This window comes from Staurois parvus, unplaced genomic scaffold, assembly GCF_062004578.1.
Source record: "Staurois parvus isolate SC_StPar_1 unplaced genomic scaffold, SC_StPar_1.0 ptg001284l, whole genome shotgun sequence".
Lineage (NCBI taxonomy): Eukaryota > Metazoa > Chordata > Amphibia > Anura > Ranidae > Staurois > Staurois parvus.
The window spans coordinates 1,400,470-1,425,117 of record NW_028319080.1 but is presented as its reverse complement, the minus strand read 5'-3'; the positions used below and the strand labels follow the sequence as shown (position 1 = coordinate 1,425,117).

The 24,648-nt window shown below is 46.6% G+C and overlaps 1 protein-coding gene across 1 annotated transcript in view; it reads left to right on the top strand.

The window, feature by feature from the left end:
* Positions 1 to 19,078: 19,078 nt before the first annotated feature.
* The window catches only part of LOC149437609 (uncharacterized), a 54,907-nt gene continuing 49,337 nt past the window's right edge, over positions 19,079 to 24,648 (top strand). The window contains exon 1 of the mRNA XM_089660862.1: positions 19,079 to 19,184. The gene's annotated coding sequence lies outside the window, so the exon portion shown is untranslated. The remainder of the gene's footprint in view (positions 19,185 to 24,648) is intronic.

Sequence of the window (24,648 nt, the reverse complement as noted above, 5' to 3'; positions counted from 1 at the left end):
CATATTATATTTGCATAAAAGAAAATCATTATAAATATCTTTATCTATTAACAGAAACTTTGCAAATATTTTCATGAAAAATTGTTTAATTGTTACTGCAAAATCAATAGTCTTCAATACATCACTTTCAATACATATCAATGAAAGCCAGTTCAAACGCTGCTGTCCCATTGTGCTGCAAATCTGATTGAGTGGGTGCGCGCCGTCAATGGCGGATTCAGCTGTCGATCATCGGGTCCCGGCTGGTGACTCCCCGCTGGCACCCGGTCGATCACCGAGTATCACTGACGGGGGAGAGGTCTGTGTGTAAACAATACAGATCTCTCCCCTGTCAGCTCCAGCACACTGATTTGTATTGCTCTGCATAGCAGAGCAATACAAAGCAGCGTGCTTACACTGTAAAACACACACAGCACATAATGTGAAAAAGCACACAGTAAACCCTTCAATCACCCCAGATGTTAACCCCTTCCTGCCCAGTATCATTAGTACAGTGTCAGTGCTATTTATTAGCATCGATTGCTGTATTAGTGTCAGTGGCAGGGAGCGCCATGATTCGTTCTGGGGCCTTGGGAGTAATTCCTCTGGGAAAGCTGGAAAGACCCAGTACCTCCTGATTTGGACGGATCTACCTTGGTCTGGCCAGGGGCTGAGGGGGCAGAAAGTCCGCAAACTCGGTGCCCCCTGAGTAGACGCTCTCAGGGGTGCCACTAGTAACACCTGGGTGTGGGACCCCACTGTGTGAACATGGCACATGGTCACTGTTTTTACATTCTTTTTGCACAGCGCCCTAAGGACCAGGCCTTTTGGCTAGGACCAGGGCAATTTTTGCTACGGGCCTCAGGGCCTGGTCTGTGCACAATTTGGCACGGTACCACTTTTTTATTTTCTATTTATTTAATTTATTTCACCTCCCATGTTTGTCACTTTTTCTGTTACTTATGCGTGTGTTTTCACGGATGGAGGGTGTGGGTCCTCGGGCCTACCCTGAAGTCTAGGGGGAGGATGTGTGGCCTTTTGGTTCCTTCCTCCCCTGATCCCTAGGGGGCTTTTCTTCGGGAGAGCCCCCTGACCAAGTACTGGGTGTCTGGCTTCGGCTGGACACAAGGAACGGTGGTCCACCAGGCCTTTTGGCCAGGAGGACCAATTGGGAACCTTGTCCCCGTCAGGAGCTTCGTGCCCCGGGGGATCAGGGTAAGTGGTCCAAGCCCCTTTAGGGGTAGGACACAGCACACCCCTAAGTGCACTTTTTCGTGTGGTGTTTTGCACTTGCACATTTTTTGTGAACACTTTCGGGTATTTACGTTATAGTTGCACGTTTGCGGACTTAAAAAAAAAAAAAAAAAAAAATTAGTGTCAGGGGCAGTTAGTCAGTTCCCCCCAGTGTCAGAATGCCCGCCGCAGTTCCACAGTCGCTGATCGCCACCATTACTACTATGAAAAAAAATCCCAGTATATATACCACCATTTGTAAACACTATAACTTTCACGTAAACCAATTAATTTACACGTATTGGGATTTTTTTCCCGGCACAGTGACCAAGCTGTCAAAAGAGTGCTACCGGTCTCTAGTAATGATCAGGAGCTGGTGAAATTGGTCATATGACTGGGCAGGCCTTCCTGTCCCCCAGGAATAAAGCCTAGTTAAAGCAGAAGTAAATAACGCTTGGTGACTTGTACCTACAGACAACCTTATAAAAAAGCTAACCTGTAGGCACAATGAATATCTCCTAAATGTGCACTCTTTAGGAGATATTCAATATTTCTGCAGCTGGTGACGTCACATGTGCAGGAGTTACATCATCGCGGTTCGGCCATTCAAATGGCCAAAGCCTGCAAACCCAGATGGAAGACCAGGTGAAGATGGAAGCCCTATCAGTGGTGACAACAAACTGCTGGAGGGCTTAGTTTTAAGGTAAGTCTTTCATAATGTGCTAGTATGTGATGCATACTAGCACATTATGACATTAAGGGGAAAGTTTAATTTTTCTAACCAGATTTTAATACTATATATAAAACCTTTTCTTCAAACTACTTAGTCCCCTTCTTTTAAATACAAAATAACCTAAATCAATTCCAAATACTCCACCACAAGTCCACACTATTATTAGGTCTTCAAGCGTTGAAAATTGTCCCATTCATCACTTCAAATCCAAGAAACCTCAAAAGAAATAAACTAAATATAGTGCATTAACTTTTAACAACAATCAAATATTGTGATACCATGCAAGAAAACACTCGTGAGGAAAAAAAAATAAAAAATAAAAAAATAAAAAAAAATTATTTAGAATAAATAAATCACTACTTTTGGTGAATCTCACTTGTAAAAATTACTAAAAGCAAATAAATGAATACACCTACACAACCCACTCGTGGGGTGAAATCCACAGCAAATGACTAAGCTTGTGATATATGTGCAAAAGTGCCAGGACTCTAACAAACAGATACACAGCAAATGCTCAACTTGTGAGTATATACTGATGATATTACAGATTTTAATACTGCTTTATATATCTTACTACTGCTATATAGAGAAAAGATGGGTGGAAATAGGTTAATATTCATATGTTTGTTCACTGTATTATGTGAGTATATTTCCATAGCTCTGCATTGATTTATGTTTATTTTATTTGGGTGATATATTTATTTCAGAAGCTGTTGGCTTACCATTTAAAAGGTTAATTAGGGGTCCTGATGGTTCTCATTAGATAAATATTTTTTTATCGAACTTCTCTATTTATGCTGTCAATATGAGGAAGCTACAGTTGTCTATTATGTCCTTTGCACGCCACATTCTTCATATACACCAGCCTGGTCATGTGAGGTAAACCATCTACACACAGGCTTTCTATCAGAACAGATCGTGACCCAAAATGAGTAAAAGTGAAGTGGTTTAATGAAAAAGCTTACAGTTACTAGTTTACCAAAACACAAGACTTAAAACAAATGTCTATGGGAAGCAAGAATTTCAAAATGGATAGGACTGTATAAACCAGTCATTCTCAGCCAGGGTTCCTCCAGAGGTTGCTATGGGTTCCTTGAACTGTGAAAGACTGACTTTTTTGTCTGATGGTGCCTACATAGTTCTGGGTCTAACGCCACTTGCAGAGCCAGCAAGATGACACCAATGATTTTTGGCCATCTGTAAGTAGGGCATTCTGACCACCACTGTAAGGGGCATTTTCCCAATGACCCTCAAGGGGTTCCCTGAGACTTGAACATTTTTTTATAGGTTCCTTTGGGCTTGAAAGGTTGAGAAAGGCTGGCAAAAAAAAACAAAAACAATAAATGAATAGGCTAATAACAATTATGTTCCTTTATCTAATCTTAACTTGATTTTAAAAGGTAGCTTCAACAGGGAGCAATACTTGGGCTTGAAGAATAGACCTTGGCAGCTCTACCACAAACCAGGCAATGGCCTTCACTGAGGAATCCAGTGAAATCATATTGTTATTAATAATAGCAATAGATGTGTGTGAAAAAAAATCAAACTGCTAAATCAGCTAAATACATAGTGTGCCATGTCTTAAGGCCTGTTCATACCAGCTGACACACGTAATGCTCCATGGAATGTACAGCAGGTTGTGTAGCGGCAGAGTGATACATTGTTACAGCGTATCATACTATTTACTTTTTCATTTCAAATGTACAATCTTCTGCTGAATTTGTTTGGGTCCTCTTGCGCTGCTCCAGTGATGACCTACCCTGTTCCTGGACTAAGATAAGCATTCGTCCCCTTTTGCTGGGGACAGTCACCATTTTACAGGGTCTGTCCCCAGCAAAGAAATGTCTTCAGTGTAGTTCCCTCCATCTTTCTTTCTTACATACAGTATGCCACTAAGTCTTTATCACCAGCTGCTTGTTTTTGCCCTGCCCCGGCAGATGCAAATAGCAGAAGAACACAGATGACATAAAAACATAGAAGTGACACTTTGACCATTGCATATACAGGCCATAACATAGCTTGGTATACAGGAAAGCATTACTGAAACTATCCCTGAGAAAATAACTCTGTAATTGCATGGAATCAAAGTACATATAGAATGGCATTTGACTCTTATTATACCCTTGCCTTCAACCGGGGATGGCAGTCCCAGTGGGAGATCACCCTTTGAAGCACACCGGCCAAATTATCAAATGGCAGCAATGATGACTCTGGTGGGACTTCCATCCCACAAAGCCGAAAATAACTCTGTAACCCACTGGCATGGAATCAAGCTACATTTAGAATGGCATTTGACTCTTATTATACTCTTGCCTTTAACCGGGGAAGGGGGGCTGTCCCAGTGGGAGATCATTCTTTGGAGCACACCAGACAAATTATCAAATGGCAGCAATGATGACTCTGGTGGGACTTCCATCCCACAAAGCCGAATATGACCTCTGAGCGTCCTGAAGAAGAAACTTTTGAGCCCAAAAGAGTAGGGAAGAGAATAGAGAAGACCTCCCTCTTGCAAAGCCAAATATGATCTGTGTGTATCGAAAGGGAAAGGAAAGGAAAGGAAAGGGAAGGAAAAGGGAAAGGAAAAGGGAAGGAAAAGGAAAAGGGAAGGGGAAAGGGAAGGGAAAAGGAAGGGAAAGGAAAAGGAAGGGAAGGGAAAGGAGAGGGAAGGAAAAGGGAAGGGAAGGGAAAGGGAAGGAAAAGGGAAAAGAAAAGGGAAGGGAAAAGGAAGGGAAAGGAAAGGGAAGGGAAAGGAATTGTGGGGTTTGGGAGGGGGTAGGAAAAATACTGGGGTAGGGTTCCCAGTTAAAGTATAAGTTCCCCTTTGGGAACATATTTTATGTCACGCCTGTAGTAGCTGTCACTTTTTAAAAATAGTGTGGCAGTGCGGGGCTCCGCCCACAGGGCCGTGTCATTCATTCACAGAGTCCTGTGAATGAATGAACAACTTAGCGGCTATCAGCTTGTAGTTCTCAATGAAATGCCACAGTGCTGTGGAGCGCTGTGGTAGTTCATTCATTCTTCCTGTCAGTATATCTGCTTCCCCATACATCCCATACAGACAAGCAGATATACTGACAGGTCTGCAGGAGACCTGCATGGCATCAGTGATCTGCTGATCGCTGGTGCAATGCTTTTCAGGCTCTTGCAGACAAAAATAATAAATGCACATTTTTATACCTGCAAAAAATTGTGCATTTATTATTTTTTGTCAAAAGGTGACCTTATCCTTTAGCCTTACAGAGTGCCCTAAAGAGTGTCTTTATTGAAACTGTCCCCAGCTCTAGCTCTGTTCTAGCAGAGAAGAGGTCTTATGAATTACTAACAAGAGCTCGCTATTTTGATGTGAATGTGAAGTAATTCCAGTAAAACCATATTTTACAGAATTGTTCCCCTTTGTGGTTCACTGAGGCAACAACATCTTCCTTTGATATTAGCTCATTTCTTTTGCTAAGATATACACTAACTGAGGGGGAGGGGGGAGTTGCTATTTGTTTCCTAGAGTGGAATACTGTACATGTTTTGCCTGCGTTCAGCATTCGTGTTTCAATGGCAGTGGTGTAAGTTGGAGGAGGAAGGATGATGAATCAGGATCTTGATTTTTTTTTATCTGTATCATTATGTGTTAAAGTAGAGCTAAAGGCAAAACTTTTTTTTTTATTTTGGATAGAGTTTGGGAGGGCTATGACTCATGTCAGTTTTTTTTTGCCATCTGTGTCCCATTGGGAGTGATTTCACTTCACTTCCTGTCCCATAGCCAAAACAGGAAGTGGGGGGAAATCTCTCCAAAGTGAGTAAATCCCTGGTTGTCACCAGAAACTAGTGTCCCCATTGGAAGATTTCCCCTCTATTAGTGACAACCCAAAATTAGGGATTTTCTTTTACTTTCTTTTGGTGATATGATACATAGGACAAATGTGGTGAAATAGGGTGAGTCTCCTTAATGGGGGCACAGACAACGGTAAGACACTTACCTAGGTATTCTAATCCTTCACTCTATCCAAAACTAAAAATTAAGGTTGCATTTAGTTATACTTTAACCACTTCAAGTCCGGACACTTTCACCCCCTTGCTGTCCAGGCCAATTTCCAGCTTTCAGCGCTATCACACTCTGAATGACAATTGCACAGTCATGCAACACTGTACCCATATGAATTTTTTAGCATTTTTTTGAGACCGATAAAACTTTATTTTGGTGGTATTTATTCACAACTGGGATTTTTATTTATTTATTTTTGCTATATAAATGAAAAAGTCCAAAAATTTTGAAAAAAAAGTGTTTTTTTTATAAACTTTTGCAAATAAATAATCTTTCTTCATAAATCCTGGCCAACATGTATTCAGCTATCTCTTTAGTAAAAAAAAATAATTCAAATTAGTTTATAACCAAAAATTACAAATTTTCAAAAACATTTTTTAATTTTTATTTTTTTTTAGATTATTATTTATTTTTTACATTCTGTCACCCCAGCAGTACACCATAGTGACACTGTACTACTTGTGGGGGGTGATGAAGATTTTTTTTTTTTCTTTTTTACACTGATTGCTTTTACACTCATAAAGGCTGTAAAAGCAATCATTTCTCCTTCTCTCTGGCTGCATTCCTGCAGCCACTGAGAAATACTGTGTGAGCTGTGATTGGTCACAGCTTGTCACATGGTACAAGGATGTTATGAATAGCCTCGTACCATGTGACCTCTGTGATCATTCACAGATTTCACACGTAGTAAGCAATGATGTCAGAAGTGGCATCTTGCTTACTACTATTCATGTGATCACTGATCGGCCAATCAGTGATCACATGATCGGGACCTCACACAGAGGTCTCATACAGCAATTGGTGTTCCACTGTGTCCTCCGGACACAGCGGGCACCGGACCACTGTGCCGCGCGCTCCCAGGGAGCGCGCACAGGCTGCAAATGTGGGCGCCGTTTATGAACTGCTGCACTGCTCCCGTCCGGCCGTTTATATACATGGTCCGGATGGGAAGTGGTTAAAGTGGTATTAAATGAAAAGCAAACATTTATTATGTTGCAGCTTGCCAATTATTGGATGTGATGCCTGCATTTGTTTTCCTTTGCCACAAGACCCTGTGGCGCAACACGTAGGGGAGGAGCTTGTGACATCACAACGTTTGCAATCATTGGAGGACGGAGATACGGACATACGAGTAAGATGTATCGATCCATGTAATGGTTTACAATGCTGAATTTATGTGGTGCGATGGAGCACCTTTTTATGTGAGTGGGCACTTTTACATTTTAATAAATGAATGCTTTATAAGGAAAAAGCACTATTGGTCTTTTTTTTATGCTGAGCAGAGGAGAAAAGAGGAGAAGGAGGTGCAAAGAGGAGGTTGTCTATTTATCTTAAAAGAAGATTCCTTTCCAAGGATCATCGCCTAGTCCATATAAAGGGACACAAGTGCTGTTTGACCAAGCATTGTATCAGGTCAAAATATTCAGGTGAGGGCACAACTGAGGTGTTTGGTGAAGGAGCACGGTTATTGGCCTGTGAAGATTATGACATATATAGAAGACCACGGATATGATGATGTTATAATTTATAAAAAGAGATTATTTTTGTGATATTTTAAAAAGAACTGAGAGGACTGACGACACATTTGAAACACTGTTTTATTTATTATATGTGTTGTTCACATTAATTGTTTTTGTTGATGTTGAGAAGTGCGGCACTATAATACATTTTTGGTTTTAGCTTTAATTAACCATTCTAAACAGCAGTACAGAAATATAGTCCATTTAGCTCATGTATGCATGAAACATTGCTAAATCTGTATAAACTGAACACTATGTAGTCACCAATAATCCTTTATATGTATAAATTGATAATATTCTGAGCATGCCAGCTGAAATTAGAATTTTGTGAATTATGCAGATGCTGGCTTCTGTCCCTAACAGCCTGCCAACTGTCATCCCTGTATCACAGAGCCGAGTAGGTGGACAGATACAGGAGCTGTCAGCTGCCTAATCCACAAACAGAAGCAAAAAAACAATGGCAGTCCGTGTTAGAAACAGGGCACTCACCAACAGATACAGAAAGAAAAAGTGCCATAAGTTAGGGGTGTATCCACCCATCAAAAAGCATTTCCCAGACTCACCATAATTGAGGTGTGGATTCCAAACCAAAAAGCTTATAAGAAAAAAATTAGCAGCTGAGAAGAGCAGACCTGCCAAAAAGACGGTATATTTTGAATCCTATGCGGAGTAAATATTCACTATGAGTAGTGGATGCAAATATTTTTATTGAGATCAGTTAGATCATGAAAAGGTAGGCATTTGAATCATGGTAAACACACTTTCAATCATGAAAATTAAATCAATACATAAAAACAAAAAAAAACACGCTTTCTGCGTTTTCACTTAGCTACATCTATGGCTGGAAAGGCCAAAATTGGTATTGGGCCAAAAAACTTCTATATTTGTGTATAGGAAGTCCATAACAGTTGAATCCAAGTTTAGGCAAATCTTCATAATTTAGATTTATTATTCTTTTTCTTCTATCTTTGAAGTGTAAAAAATATTTCCTTCAAATATTCATCAATCAGAACAGCAGATACAACACAATGCCAGGTTCTGGCAAGCACAGTTGAAGGAGGGAGTTAGGATTTGTACTGGAGGTGTCAAGGGGAGTGGGGGAGTAGATGGATTTTATTTGGGGGAGGAAAATTTTTGCCTAACAGGGTCTACACACCATGTGTTATTTACTCCTGACCCCTGCATTACTTACACCTGACTCCTGAGTTACTTACTCCTGAAACCTGCACTCTGCCCTATTTACTCCTGTACTCTGTTACTTACTCCTGACCCCTGCACTCTGCGTTACTTACCCCTGCACTCTGCTCTACTTACTCCTGCTCTCTGAGCTACTTACTCCTCACCCCTGCATTCTGCCCTATTTACTCCTGTACTCTATGTTACTTACTCCTGACCCCTGCACTCTGCATTACTTGCTCTTGCACTAGACGCTACTTATTCCTGGCCCCTGCGCTACATACTCCTGACCCTTGCACTCTGCATTACTTGCTCCTGCACTCTACGCTACTTATTCCTGGCCCCTGCACTCTGAGCTACTTACTCCTGGCCCCTGCACTCTGTGGTTAATCCTTAACCCAGAACTCTATGTTACTTACTCCTGACCCTGCACTACTTGCTACTGACCCCTGCATTCTGTGATACTTACTCCTTACATAAGCACTCTACTCTACTTACTCCTGACCCTAGCACTCTACTCTACTTACTCCTGACCCTAGCACTCTGCTCTACTTACTCCTGACCCCAGCACTCTGTGCATTACTTACTCCTGACCCCAGCACTCTGTGCATTACTTACTCTTGACCCCTGCACTCTGTTTGGTTGACTTATGAAGGGTCCTTATACAGTGATCAGTTTTTATTCAATTTTTGCTTAAAAAAACAGAAGAAAAATGTATGACCATTAAATCCTACGAAGCTCTTCATACCAGTCAGTTGCTTTTTTGAAAGTCCTGCATGCTGCATTTTTGGTGTGGTAAAAGCGCACACCAAAAACGCACCTCCCCATTGAAATGAATAGAAAGTGCATACAAAATGTGGCAAAAACACAACCACAGGTGGTTTTTTTTTTACACTTAGCTAATTTCCCTGGATGCGGATGAAAGAGAAAAACTGATCAAAGATTGCAACAAAGGATTGTTCGAATGGTGGATAAAGAACCTCGATCAACTTCTAGACAAATTCAAGCTGACCTTCAGGCACAGGGTACACCTGTGTCAGCTCGCACTATACGTCTCCATCTGAATGAAAAGGGACGCTATGGTAAGAGACCCAGGAGGACCCCACTGCTGACACAGAAACAAAAAAAGCCAGATTAGAGTTTGTCAAAACTTACCTGTGGAAGCCAAAATCCTTTTGGGGGAATGTGCTGTGGACAGATGAAACAAAATTACAGCTTTTTGGTAAAGCCCATCATTCTACTGTTTTCACAAAAAGCAATGAGGCCTTTAAAGAAAAGAATACAGTCCCTCCAGTCAAACATGGTGGAAGTTCACTGATGTTTTGGGTTTCTTTGCTGCTTCAGGCACTGGATGTCTTGACCGTGTGCATGGCACTATGAAATCTGAAGACAACCAAAGAATTCTGGGGTGCAATGAAGGCCCAGTGTCAGAAAGTTGGGTCTCCATCAGAGGTCATGGGTCTTACAGCAGGACAATGACCCAAAGCACACATCAAGAAGCCCCCAGAAATGGTTTCAGACAAAGCGCTGGAGAGGACTGAACTGGCCAGCAATGAGTCCAGATCTCAATCCCATAGAGCACCTGTGGAGAGATCTCAAAACAGCAATTGGGAAAAGGAATCCTTCCAATCTGAGAGACCTGGAGCAGTTGGTGAAAGAAGAGTGGTCCAACATTCCAGTAGAGAGGTGGAAGAGACTCATGGATGGTTACAGGAAGCCATTGATTTCAGTTATTTTTTTCCAAGGGGTGTGCTACCAAAAATTACATTAAGGGTGCCAATAATTTTTTCCAGTCCATTGTTGGGGTTTCGTGTGGAATGTGTCAGATTTGGCTTTTTATTTTTCCACGTTTTGTGTCATCCCAATACAAACAAAGAAATAAATATGAGAATACCTAAACATTTGTAGTTGCAACAATTTTATGGGCGAATTGGTACATTATCTGACAGAAATGCAAGGGGGACAAGATTTTTGGTCATGACTGTATGCACTAGGGTTGCCACCTCATCCCTTTATAACCGAACATGTATTATTTACACGGGTTCTGATGTTAATGTAATGCAGATAAATTGCTAAGTGAGTTTAAAGTGTTACTAAACCCACAACAGTAAAATCAGTCTGTGTATGCAGTAAAGCATGCTTGATATACTCACTGTGGAACCTAAGGGGTTAATCCTGAACACTGTGTAAAAAGGCTGCATGATCCTGTCTTCTCTGCCCTTCCTCTTGTTGAAATGACCACCTGATACAGACTAAACCCGTGGTCACATGCACATGCTCAATTTGGTGTGTATTGCTAGAGAGGTTTTTTTTTTTCTTGGGAGGGTGCATGTGATCAGCACAGGGCCAATCAACACTGCCCAGGCTGATATCAGGAGTTCTGCATCCTCCTAAAGCAGAAAGAAAACGCCTCCTTCAAGCTTTAACATGTGCTCTGCTGGACACTGACAGAAGCCACAAGACTGCTATATATACTGCTGAGAAAAGGTATTTAGCAGTTTATATTTACTAAAATAACTGCATTTCCATGTTCTGTGTACTGTGGATAACCAGATATAGTGAATGCAGGGTCCTGGGAGACCACATATAGTGAATGCAGGTTCCTGGGAGACCAGTTATAGTGAATGTAGGGTCCGGGGAGACCAGATATAGTGAATGCAGGGTCCGGGGAGACCAGATATAGTGAATGCAGGGTCCTGGGAGACCGGATATAGTGAATGCAGGGTCCGGGGAGAGCAGATATAGTGAATGCAGGGTCCGGGGAGACCAGATATAGTGAATGCAGGGTCCGGGGAGACCGGATATAGTAAATGCGGGGTCCAAGGAGACTGGATATAGTGAATGCAGGGTCCGGGGAGACCAGATATAGTGAATGCGGGGTCCAAGGAGACTGGATATAGTGAATGCAGGGTCCGGGGAGACCAGATATATTAAATGCAGGGTCCAAAGAGACTGGATATAGTGAATGCAGGGTCCGGGGAGACCAGATATATTGAATGCAGGGTCCGGGGAGACCAGATATATTGAATGCAGGGTCCAGGGAGACCAGATATAGTGAATGCAGGGTCTGGGGAGACCAGATATAGTGAATGCGGGGTCCAAGGAGACTGGATATAGTGAATGCAGGGTCCGGGGAGACCAGATATATTAAATGCAGGGTCCAAAGAGACTGGATATAGTGAATGCAGGGTCCGGGGAGACCAGTTATAGTGAATGTAGGGTCCGGGGAGACCAGATATAGTGAATGCAGGGTCCTGGGAGACCAGATATAAGGAATGCAGGGTCCGGGGAGACCGGATATAGTGAATGCGGGGTCCAAGGAGACTGGATATAGTGAATGCAGGGTCCGGGGAGACCAGATATATTGAATGCATGGTCCAGGGAGACCAGATATAGAGAATGCAGGGTCTGGGGAGAGCAGATATAGTGAATGCAGGATCCGGGGAGAGCAGATATAGTGAATGCAGGGTCCGGGGAGAGCAGATATAGTGAATGCAGGGTCCAGGGAGAACAGATATAGTGAATGCAGGGTCCGAGGAGACCAGATATAGTGAATGCAGGGTCCGAGGAGAGCAGATATAGTGAATGCAGGGTCCGGGGAGAGCAGATATAGTGAATGCAGGGTCCAGGGAGACCAGGTATAGTGAATGCAGGGTCCTGGGAGACCAGATATAGTGAATGCAGGGTCCGGGGAGAGCAGATATAGTGAATGCAGGGTCCTGGGAGACCAGATATCGTGAATGCAGGGTCCAAGGAGACTGGATATAGTGAATGCAGGGTCCTGGGAGACCAGATATAGTGAATGCAGGGTCCGGGGAGACCAGATATAGTGAATGCAGGGTCCGAGGAGACCAGATATAGTGAATGCAGGGTCCAAGGAGAGCAGATATAGTGAATGCAGGGTCCGGGGAGAGCAGATATAGTGAATGCAGGGTCCAGGGAGACCAGGTATAGTGAATGCAGGGTCCTGGGAGACCAGATATAGTGAATGCAGGGTCCGGGGAGAGCAGATATAGTGAATGCAGGGTCCTGGGAGACCAGATATCGTGAATGCAGGGTCCAAGGAGACTGGATATAGTGAATGCAGGGTCCTGGGAGACCAGATATAGTGAATGCAGGGTCCGGGGAGACCAGATATAGTGAATGCGGGGTCCAAGGAGACTGGATATAGTGAATGCAGGGTCCGGGGAGACCAGATATATTAAATGCAGGGTCCAAAGAGACTGGATATAGTGAATGCAGGGTCCGGGGAGACCAGATATATTGAATGCAGGGTCCGGGGAGACCAGATATATTGAATGCAGGGTCTGGGGAGACCAGATATAGTGAATGCGGGGTCCAAGGAGACTGGATATAGTGAATGCAGGGTCCGGGGAGACCAGATATATTAAATGCAGGGTCCAAAGAGACTGGATATAGTGAATGCAGGGTCCGGGGAGACCAGTTATAGTGAATGTAGGGTCCGGGGAGACCAGATATAGTGAATGCAGGGTCCTGGGAGACCAGATATAAGGAATGCAGGGTCCAGGGAGACCGGATATAGTGAATGCGGGGTCCAAGGAGACTGGATATAGTGAATGCAGGGTCCGGGGATACCAGATATATTGAATGCATGGTCCAGGGAGACCAGATATAGAGAATGCAGGGTCTGGGGAGAGCAGATATAGTGAATGCAGGATCCGGGGAGAGCAGATATAGTGAATGCAGGGTCCGGGGAGAGCAGATATAGTGAATGCAGGGTCCAGGGAGAACAGATATAGTGAATGCAGGGTCCGGGGAGACCAGATATAGTGAATGCAGGGTCCGAGGAGACCAGATATAGTGAATGCAGGGTCCGAGGAGAGCAGATATAGTGAATGCAGGGTCCGGGGAGAGCAGATATAGTGAATGCAGGGTCCAGGGAGACCAGGTATAGTGAATGCAGGGTCCTGGGAGACCAGATATAGTGAATGCAGGGTCCGGGGAGAGCAGATATAGTGAATGCAGGGTCCTGGGAGACCAGATATCGTGAATGCAGGGTCCAAGGAGACTGGATATAGTGAATGCAGGGTCCTGGGAGACCAGATATAGTGAATGCAGGGTCCGGGGAGAGCAGATATAGTGAATGCAGGGTCCTGGGAGAGCAGATATAGTGAATGCAGGGTCCGAGGAGACCAGAAATAGTGAATGCAGGGTCCAAGGAGAGCAGATATAGTGAATGCAGGGTCCGGGGAGAGCAGATATAGTGAATGCAGGGTCCAGGGAGACCAGGTATAGTGAATGCAGGGTCCTGGGAGACCAGATATAGTGAATGCAGGGTCCGGGGAGACCAGATATAGTGAATGCAGGGTCCGAGGAGACCAGATATAGTGAATGCAGGGTCCGAGGAGAGCAGATATAGTGAATGCAGGGTCCGAGGAGAGCAGATATAGTGAATGCAGGGTCCGGGGAGAGCAGATATAGTGAATGCAGGGTCCAGGGAGACCAGGTATAGTGAATGCAGGGTCCTGGGAGACCAGATATAGTGAATGCAGGGTCCGGGGAGAGCAGATATAGTGAATGCAGGGTCCTGGGAGACCAGATATCGTGAATGCAGGGTCCAAGGAGACTGGATATAGTGAATGCAGGGTCCTGGGAGACCAGATATAGTGAATGCAGGGTCCGGGGAGAGCAGATATAGTGAATGCAGGGTCCTGGGAGAGCAGATATAGTGAATGCAGGGTCCGAGGAGACCAGAAATAGTGAATGCAGGGTCCAAGGAGAGCAGATATAGTGAATGCAGGGTCCGGGGAGAGCAGATATAGTGAATGCAGGGTCCAGGGAGACCAGGTATAGTGAATGCAGGGTCCTGGGAGACCAGATATAGTGAATGCAGGGTCCGGGGAGAGCAGATATAGTGAATGCAGGGTCCTGGGAGACCAGATATCGTGAATGCAGGGTCCAAGGAGACTGGATATAGTGAATGCAGGGTCCTGGGAGACCAGATATAGTGAATGCAGGGTCCGGGGAGAGCAGATATAGTGAATGCAGGGTCCGGGGAGACTGGATATAGTGAATGCGGGGTCCAAAGAGACTGCATATAGTGAATGCAGGGTCCGGGGAGAGCAGTTATAGTGAATGTAGGGTCCGGGGAGACCAGATATAGTGAATGCAGGGTCCGGGGATACTGGATATAGTGAATGCAGGGTCCAGGGAGAGCAGATATAGTAAATGCAGGGCCCTGGGAGACCAGATATAATGAATGCAGGGTCCGGGGTTTAGTAACACTTTAATTACTCCTAACCGCCAGGGACATCTCCCAGAACCCTGGCCCCCCACCTCCCCACTCCCCCTCTTGGCACCCCCCTGCTCCCGCCAACCCCCTCAACCTTATACCCGTCCCCCTCCTCCCCGCATCCACCCCTCCTCTCTCAGTTGCACTCCTGAATGCCCGTTTGGTTTGCAACAAGCTCAACGCCATCCATGACCTCTTTCTCTCCCTCAACCTCCTAGCAGTCACCGAAACCTGGATCCAAGCCACTGACTCCACCTCCCCTGCAGCACTCTCCTATGGAGGCCTCGTCTGGACCCACTCACCCAGACCGAGTGGTCGCAGAGGCGGTGGGGCCGGCATGCTCCTGCCACAGCTGAGCACCTTCCAGGTCCTCCCTAACCCCCCCTCCATATCCATCTCCTCCTTCGAAGCCCACTGCTTCCGGCTCTTCTCTCCCACCCCCCTGAGGATTGCAGTAATCTATCGGCCTCCTGGATCCGTATTCCTCTTCCTGGACGACTTTGCCGCCTGGCTTCCCTTCTTCCTCTCCTCCGAGCTACCGACCATCATCCTCGGGGATTTCAACATCCCCATCAACGTCAACAACCCGGCTACTTCCCAACTCCTCCTCCTAACCTCCTCTTTCACGCTCACACAGCAACACAGTCCTCCACCCACACCGATGGGAACACCCTGGACCTTGTTTTCTCCCACCTCTGCACCCTCCACAACTTCACTAACACCCCCTTCCCCCTCTCTGAGCACCACCTCCTCACGTTTTCTATCTCCCCCTCCTCTAACTCCCCTCCCCCCCAAAGCGTCAAACCATCACCAGCCGTAACCTCCGCAACCTGAACCCGGCCCATCTCCACCCGGCAGCTGACCGTCTGTACGACAGTATCCTTCCACTGTCATGCCCCGACCTGGCCACTACTGCGTACAATGACTCACTGTCGGCTGCCCTCGACTCCCTGGCACCCCTAACCACGCGTAACATCAGATCCCGACCGCTTCAACCCTGGCAGAATGACCATACAAAATGTCTCAAACGACGCAGTCGCGCACTGGAGCAATTATGGAGCAAAACCAGATCCCTTCGTGCGTTCTCCCTCTACAAATCCACCTTCCTCACCTACACCACCTCCCTCCACGCCGCCAAGCAAGCCTATTTCGTAACCCTCACCAACACCCTCTCCACCTGTCCTCGCCGGCTCTACTCCACTTTCAAATCCCTGCTCTCCCCCCCCCCCACCTCCACTCAGTACCTCACTCACTGCCCACGAGATTGCCAATCATTTCCAAAACAAGATTGACGCAATCCATAAGGACATTGTCAATTCACAAACTACCTCTCCACCTAGCCCCCCTCCCTCCATCACCCCCTCAACTCTCCCCTCCTCTGACCTCGTAACCGCACTGCCCCCCCACCATACCTAACACCCCGCACACTATCACCTGCCCAATGCTTCGCTCCTTCAGCCCTGCTACCACTGAGGTCACTAAGGTCTACACTGAAGCCCACTTCACCACTTGCCCCCTGGACCCTATCCCCTCACAACTCCTCCAGTCACCCCCCTCCTCCATCCTATGCTCCTTCACCCACATCTTCAATCTCTCCCTCTCTACTGACACATTCCCCTCCCCCCTAAAGCACGCACACATCACCCCCATACTCAAAAAACCCTCCCTTGACCCCACTGACCTAAACAACCTTAGACCCATCTTCCTGCTACCATTCACTTCCAAGCTCCTTGAGCGCTTAGCCTACAATCGCCTAAGCGCCCACCTGACTGATAACAACCTCCTTGATCCACTACAGTCTGGCTTCCGTCCCCTACGCTCCACCGAAACCGCCCTACTGAAAATCACTAACGACCTGCTAACCGCCAAAGCTAATGGCCACTACTCAGTCCTCCTGCTCCTCAACCTCTCCACGGCCTTTGACACTGTCAACCACCCCCTCCTCCTTACCAAACTGCACTCCTTCGGCATCAGGGACGCTGCTCTCTCCTGGTTCTCCTCCTACCTATCCCAACGCTCCTTCAGCATCACCTATAATGCTGCCACCTCCCCCTCTCTGCTGGAGTCCCCCAAGGCTCTGTCCTCGGACCCCTTCTCTTCTCCATCTACATCTCCTCCCTCGGCAAACTGATACACTCCCAGGGGCTTCAACTATCACCTCTATGCCAACGACAGATAAATTTACCTCTCCACCCCCCACCTCACCTCCTCACTCTCCGTACCGTATCGCCCACCTATTGAACGACATATCAGACAGGATGTCGCTCCATTTCCTCAAGTTAAACCTGTCCAAAACCGAGCTCCTGGTCTTCCAGCGCGTGCCCCCCCATCCTCTCCATCATGACTAACAACGCCACCATCACTCCCACCCCACACGCCAAAGTCCTGGGTGTCACCCTGGACTCAAACCTTTCCTTACAACCTCATGTCCAATCACTATCAAATTCATGCAGGCTCCACCTCCGCAACATCTCCAAGATACGTACGTTCCTCACCCCAGACACTACTAAACAACTCGTACACTCCCTCATCATCTCACGCCTGGACTACTGCAACTCCCTCCTCACTGGCCTACCCAAACGAACGCTATCCCCACTCCAGTCTATCCTGAACTCAGCGGCCAGACTCATCCACCTCACCAACCGCTCCACATCTGCCACCCCCCTCTGTCATTCCCTCCACTGGCTCCCGATTGCCCAACGCATCAAATTCAAATGACTAACTCTGACATACAAAGCCATTCATAACGCTGCCCCAAACTACCTAACCGACCTGATACCCAAATACCACCCAACCCGTACTCTTCGCTCCTCACAGGACCTCCCACTCTCTAGCTCCCTGGTCTCCTCCTCCCACGCCCGACTCCAGGACTTCCCCCATCCTCTGGAACTCCCTACCCCAATCCATCAGACTGTCACCTACCCTCCTCACCTTCAGGCGCACCCTGAAAACCCATCTCTTCAGGGAAGCCTACCCCACCCTCACCTAACAGCCGATCTCCTCCACTCCTCCTACCACTCCATCCCCCACAGCCACTTCCTCCTGTTCCACCTCCCCTCCCTCTTAGATTGTTAGCTCGAAAGAGCAGGGCCCTTGACCCCCTTGTGTATTGTATTGTTACTGTATTGTCTCATGTTGTCCCCTTTGCTATTGTACAGCGCTGAGCAAACCCTTTGGCGCTGTATAAATACTGTATAATAATAATACTAATAATTACCACCTTAATCGACCACAGAACCTGTGTAATTAATATGCATTCGGATTTAAAGGGATGAGGTGACAACCCTAGCATGTACTGTCTGTATATGCACAAAGTACACATAAAAAAGGGGCGGGATCAGGGGCAGACTGACAACTCATGGGGCCCCCAGGCAACAGGGGATCATGGGGCCCCTGTGTCCTTGCCCAAACTCAAAAAAGCCTATGAAAAAGGTACCAGGGGCATCTCATGGGGCCCCCTATTGACCCCAGGCAGTGCCTGAGTTTCCAAATGGTCAGTCCGCCCCTGGGTGGGATGTTGATGACATCAGTGCCCTTATATGGACACATGTTGGTGATTGGAGTAGAAATTATTGTGACATGAAAGTCTCCTGCGTTTATTTGTCATTGCATCCTGCCACACTGAGGCCCTGTCACATCTGTGTGTTCCGGGAGCATGAGAAAAACGCGTTTCGCTTGCAGTGCCATTGTTAGCAAATACATGTTTGTCGCAGGGCAGACACACCACAATGTACAGTAGAAAAAAAACAAGGCGCGAGAGATTATTTTGGAAATTCGGGAAGCGTATTCAAGCGAATGGGCTGCCCCATACATGCCACGCATACAAAGTGCATTTGCGCGCTGCATGGATGTAAATGGCGCCTCATTCATATTGTATGATTACACAATTCACAATGTTGCCACACACAATATGAACCACAATCTAGGACCATCTCCCATCCCCCTGTGTGTGACAACGACAAAGTCCCCAACTTCATCCTCTCCGGACTCATTATCCGCACACTTCAATGCATTTCAAAATTACAATAACAAACCATCTATCGCCACTGATTGGCCCCTCCGGGTCACCTGACCGCTCTGGCCGGCGGGGATTCTGGGAGATGTAGTCCGGCTCCTCCTCCGCTGTCATACAACGAAGAGGCGCCGGAACTACTCCCAGCATTCCTAGCGAAAGAAGAATCAGTGTGAAAACCCCCGGCCAACCCGGAGCCCCGGGGGTCACGTGACGTTGTGATTGGAGGCAGCAGCAGGCAGGTATGGCCTCATGTGTATTGTGGATAATGTGTGATCTCCGCTCTGTACTGTGCGGCCGGGGGGGCGGGTCACGTGACGGCTGGGCTCCGGGGAGCGCCTGGCAGGAGTGTCACCTGTACAGATGTGTGAGCGGGGACACCGCTGGGGTCACAGTGTGCTGGGCGCTGTCCTGGGGGGCTCCAGCCGGGGATACAGGGAGGGAACTTCACCCATTAATATGGGGCAACGTTTTATATTGACACCCAGGGGGGCTTTACTGGTGGGGTGACCTTCCAATACTGATCATTGATCATCACCCCATGGACTGCACTGGGGGGCTTCTACTGGGTCTGGGGGGGCAGTACTGGGGGGGTCTTCTACTGGGACATGGGGGCTGGTGGGGGGTCTTCTACTGGGACATGGGGGCTGGGGGGCTTCTATTGGTACATGGGGGGGGGGGGGGACTTCTACTGGGACATGGGGGCTGGGGGGCTTCTATTGGTACATGGGGGGGGGGGACTTCTACTGGGACATGGGGGCTGGGGGGCTTCTATTGGTACATGGGGGGGGACTTCTACTGGGGCTGGGGGGTGGTACTGGGAGGGTCTTTTACTGGGATATGGGGTCTGGGGGGGGCTTCTACTGGGACATGGAGGCCCGGGAATGGTACTGGGGGGTCTTCTACTGGGGCTGGGGTGCTTCTACTGGTACTGGGGGGGAGTTTCTACTAGGACATGGGGGGCAGTACTGGAGGGGGGGTCTTCTACTGGTACATGGGGGCTGGAGGAGTGGGACTGGGGGGTCTTCTACTGGGACATGGGGGCTGGGGGTGGTACTGGGGGGCTTCTACTGGGACATGGGGGCTGGAGGAGTGGGACTGGGGGGTCTTCTACCGGGACATGGGGGCTGGAGGAGTGGGACTGGGGGGTCTTCTACCGGGACATGGGGGCTGGAGGAGTGGGACTGGGGGGTCTTCTACCGGGACATGGGGGCTGGAGGAGTGGGACTGGGGGGTCTTCTACCGGGACATGGGGGCTGGAGGAGTGGGACTGGGGAGCTTCTATTGGGACATGGCTGGGAGGGCTACTACTGGGACATGGGGGCGGTACTGGGGTGCTTCTACTGGGACATAGCTGGGGGGGCTACTACTGGGACATGAGGGCTGAGGGCGGTACTGGGGTGCTTCTACTGGGACATAGCTGGGGGGGCTTCTACTGGGACATGGGGGCTGGTACTGGACTGGGGGGGCTTCTACTGGGGCATGGGGGCTGGAGGTGTGGTACTGGGGGGGTGCTCTACTGGGACATGTGGGCTGGGGGGGGGCGATGTCGTGAGACAGCGAAAAATGAGATCTGAAATATTCACACCGATCCGCCATAACATTATGACCACTGACAGCTTACGGCGGTATTAAACCAAAAATGTAAGATATTGCAGTTGACCTGCCATTATGTGTGGCGGCTACTTTAGTTTTCCCTGTTTTTCACCTGGTGATCTGGCCACCCCTCCTGTATTACAGCGCCCCCACTCTGGATGAAGGAGCACAGGCGGCACAGCAGTCAGCAGCATAGTCAGTCTGGAGGGAGGGGAGTGTTCATTGGACTAGCAGATTTAGATACACTAACACATCAAAGCCAAACTCCAACTAATACTACATAATCTGTTACAGCAATGTTTTTTTTTTTTTTTGCAATAAAGTTTTTACATCAATAAAAGCTGCTCGTTGTAAGCGCCACTGTCGGTGGTCAGTGGTTTGTGTCATTCCTGTAACTGCTACATCTGCAGGACAGCTTGTTTTGCTGAAAAAATAACACTGGTTGGATCACCAGGTGAAAATAGAAGACAGAGCCTAAAAAAAGAAAACAAATGCAGCCATCATGTCTAAGAATTAATAAGGTGCAATATAATATGTTTACTTTTGGGTTTAATACCGCTTTAACCTCTTCCTGTCCGCTCATTGCCTATTGATGGCAGACAGGAAGATTTGCCAATGCAGGCTAACGTACCTGTGTGTCGGCCCACATCGGCAGCTCAAAGAGCGCGCACCCGGGAGCCCTGCGATTGGTGTGACACCCGGACATAAGATCACATTAGCGCTGTGTCCGGGTGATCACATGGTGTTTTACCATGTGATTGCTGTGACCAATCACATAGTAAACGCTGAAAATGGAAGTAAATATTTCTTCTCTTTGCTGTCAGTATGAGAACATAGAGAAGCAATGCAGCAGCCGGTCACAGTGCTTGTACATTCACAGACTACAGTGTCAGCCTGATCACTGATCACTGTCCCATTGTAATCAATAATAAACTATACAGCCAGCCCTGTCACCTGTCTCAGTGCACACAATAACATGGCCATACCCCATACCAGCGCCCTGATCACTGCCATACCCCATACCAGCGCCCTGATCACCGCCATACCCCATACCCCCATACCAGTGCCCTGATCACCCCTATACCCCCATACCAGCATCTTCATCACCGCCATACCAGTGTCCTGATCACCCCCATACCAGCGCCCTGATCACCGCCATACCCTCATACCAGCATCCTGATCACCGCCATACCCTCATACCAGCACCCTGATCACCGCCATACCAGTGCCCTGATCACCGCTATGCCCCCATAGCGGCGCCCTGATTACCGCCATGCCCCCATAGCGGCGCCCTGATTACCGCCATGCCCCCATAGCGGCGCCCTGATCACCTCCGTACCAACATCCTGATCACCATCATACCCCATACCAAAGCACTCGGGACAAAATGTATGTGAAATGATTTGATACAGTAATGTAATACTATCAGATTTTAGTGTATTGAGTGAATGTCAAATTTTTACATTTTTTAAATTCCCGCGGTTCCGTCCCCGTACGTCCCGACGCTCGCAGGGAATAGAACCCCGGAAGACGGATGATGGCATCGGCCGGAGGACATTGCAGGGGACACTGCAGGGGGGGACATCGCGGGAGCGCAGGACAAGGTAAGTGCTCGGATCCCAGAGCAACGCTGCAGGGTAGTGTATCTCGGGATTACCGCTTCTGGTACTGAAAGTTAACCCCGAGCTACACTCGGAAATACCGCCAGGGGAGGTTAAAAAAAAAGTGCATTTATTATTTTTGTCCAAAGGAGCCTGGAAAACATTGCACCAGTGACAGGTATATCGCTGATGCATTGGGAACATTGTACAGTCTATTCCAAATCAAAACATGAAGGAAATTGTTTCAAATTTGTTATTTACAGAAAGTAAAGTAAATGGAATATTAGACTGTTCAAAAACAATAGCAGTCAGTGCATTTTTCTTTACAAACTCAAACATTGACTGTATAAACTGAAAACTGTTTGAGGATTTTGCTTTCCTGTGAATTGCTGAACAAATATTTGGTTGTAGTCGCACTGTTTCTGAGAACTGCTGTACATCTGTGTTGCATGGAGTCACCCAACTTCTGGCCCCTGTGAACAGGTATTCCAGCCCTAGATTAGGAAAAAAAAAACAAACCCAGCATTTTTGATGTCACCCCACAAGTTTGTTTTTTTTTGTTATTATAGGATTAAGGTCCAGGGATTGGGCTGGCCACTCCATAACATTGATCTTGTATGTTTGGAACCAAGATGCTGCTCACCTACTGGTGTGTTTGGGATCATTGTCTTGTTAAAATATTTTAACCCCTTGACGCCGACGTCACACAAATATGCGGCCTTAGAGAACTAGGCTTTTTTCCGTGGAGCCACATATTTGTGCACCTGTCTTTGTGCTGGGACCGCATTGCATAGCACGCTACCAGCACACAGACCAGAGTGTCCCTTTAAGCCCCGGTTCCCATTCTAATGATCGGGACCTGGGACTCCCGATTCGAGGTCACATGATTGCAAATTGGCTATCACAGTGATCAGTCACTGTGAAGCCCGCCCCCCTTGTTTTTTTTTTCCTCTCTGATTGGAGGCTAGAGATGCATTGTGTCTCTCTTGTTCTCCCCCTCTCGTTCTCCCCCTCTCGTTCTCCCCCTCTCGTTCTCCCCCTCTCGTTCTCCCCCCCCCCCCGCATAGAGAAAATAAAAACTGTAAAGAAAAAGATTCATAAATATTAAAAAATAAATAAAAAATACCTAGATCAAGGTTTGCTCTAGTTCAGTGCCAGGGTTAGTGTTTGGGTCAAGGTCAAAGGTCAGGATTTTTTTTTTTTTTTTGTCAGTATGTTTTAGGTAATAAAAAAACAAAATGCTCACTATTGTTTCTGGGCTGTACTACGGGTACAAACAACAAATAATATACACATATATGGTATCTGTGTGATCGTCAAGAGCTGGAAAATTTATTTTGGGTTGTTCTTTGGTGATAGGTTATGGTAGTAATAAGAAACACACAGCTAAATTTAACTTTTTTTTTTTAATATTTTGGGCCAGTTTTCCTTTGATAATAATAATACAAAAAAAATCAGATAGCCGTTATCATTTACCACCAAATGAAAGCCCAATTTGTCCTGAAAAAAACAAATATAATCTACCTGGATGTACAAAGTAGTTGTGGTGATATGTACGATTTTACTAACACATGTCAAAGTTGTGAAATTTTACTTGGGCTTTAAGTTTTATTTATACTCTTAGGCGTGAAGGGGTTAAGGGCATTTCCTCTTCAGCATAAGGCAGCATGACCTCTTCAAGTATTCTGATGTATTCAAACTGATCCATGATCCCTGGTATGCGATAAATAGGCCCAACACCGTAGTATGAGAAACATCCCCATATCATGATGCTTGCACCACCATGCTTCACTGTCTTCACAGTGTTGTCTGACTTGAATTCAGTGTTTGGGGGTCGTCTGACAAACTGTCTCCGGCCACTAGACCCAAAAAGAACAATCTTACTTTCATCAGTCCACAAAATGTTGTGCCATTTCTCTTTAGGCCAGTCAATGTGCTCTTTGGTAAAATTGTAACCTCTTCAGCACGTCGTTTTTTCAGCAATGAGACTTTGCGGGGAATGCTTGCCGATAGCTTGGCTTCACATTAAGAAATGAAAATCCACAAGAAGGAGATTTGTGGTATACACAAATAAATCAATATGAGATTTAAAGCCGTATTAAACACAAAAATGTGATATATAGCATATTCCCAATCAGATGTTGTGGCTGCATTTGTTTTCTTGTTTAGGCTTTTTTTTACCCTTTATTTCACCTGGTGATCTGGACATTTCCCGTCTTAGAATATCTCCACTCCACTAGAGTAGCTAAGGAGACACCCTTGGACAGCAGCATTGTCAGTTTGGGGAGAGGGTAGTCAGATTTACGGTGCCTTGCAGTATTCATACCCCTTGATATTTTCCACATTTTGTCATGTTACAACCAAAAATGTAAATGTATTTTATTTGGATTTGATGTGATAGACCAACACAAAGTGGCACATAATTGTGAAATGGAAGGAAAATGATAAATGGTTTTCAAATTTGTTTTACAAATAAACATCTGAAAAGTGTGGCAGCATTTGTATTCAT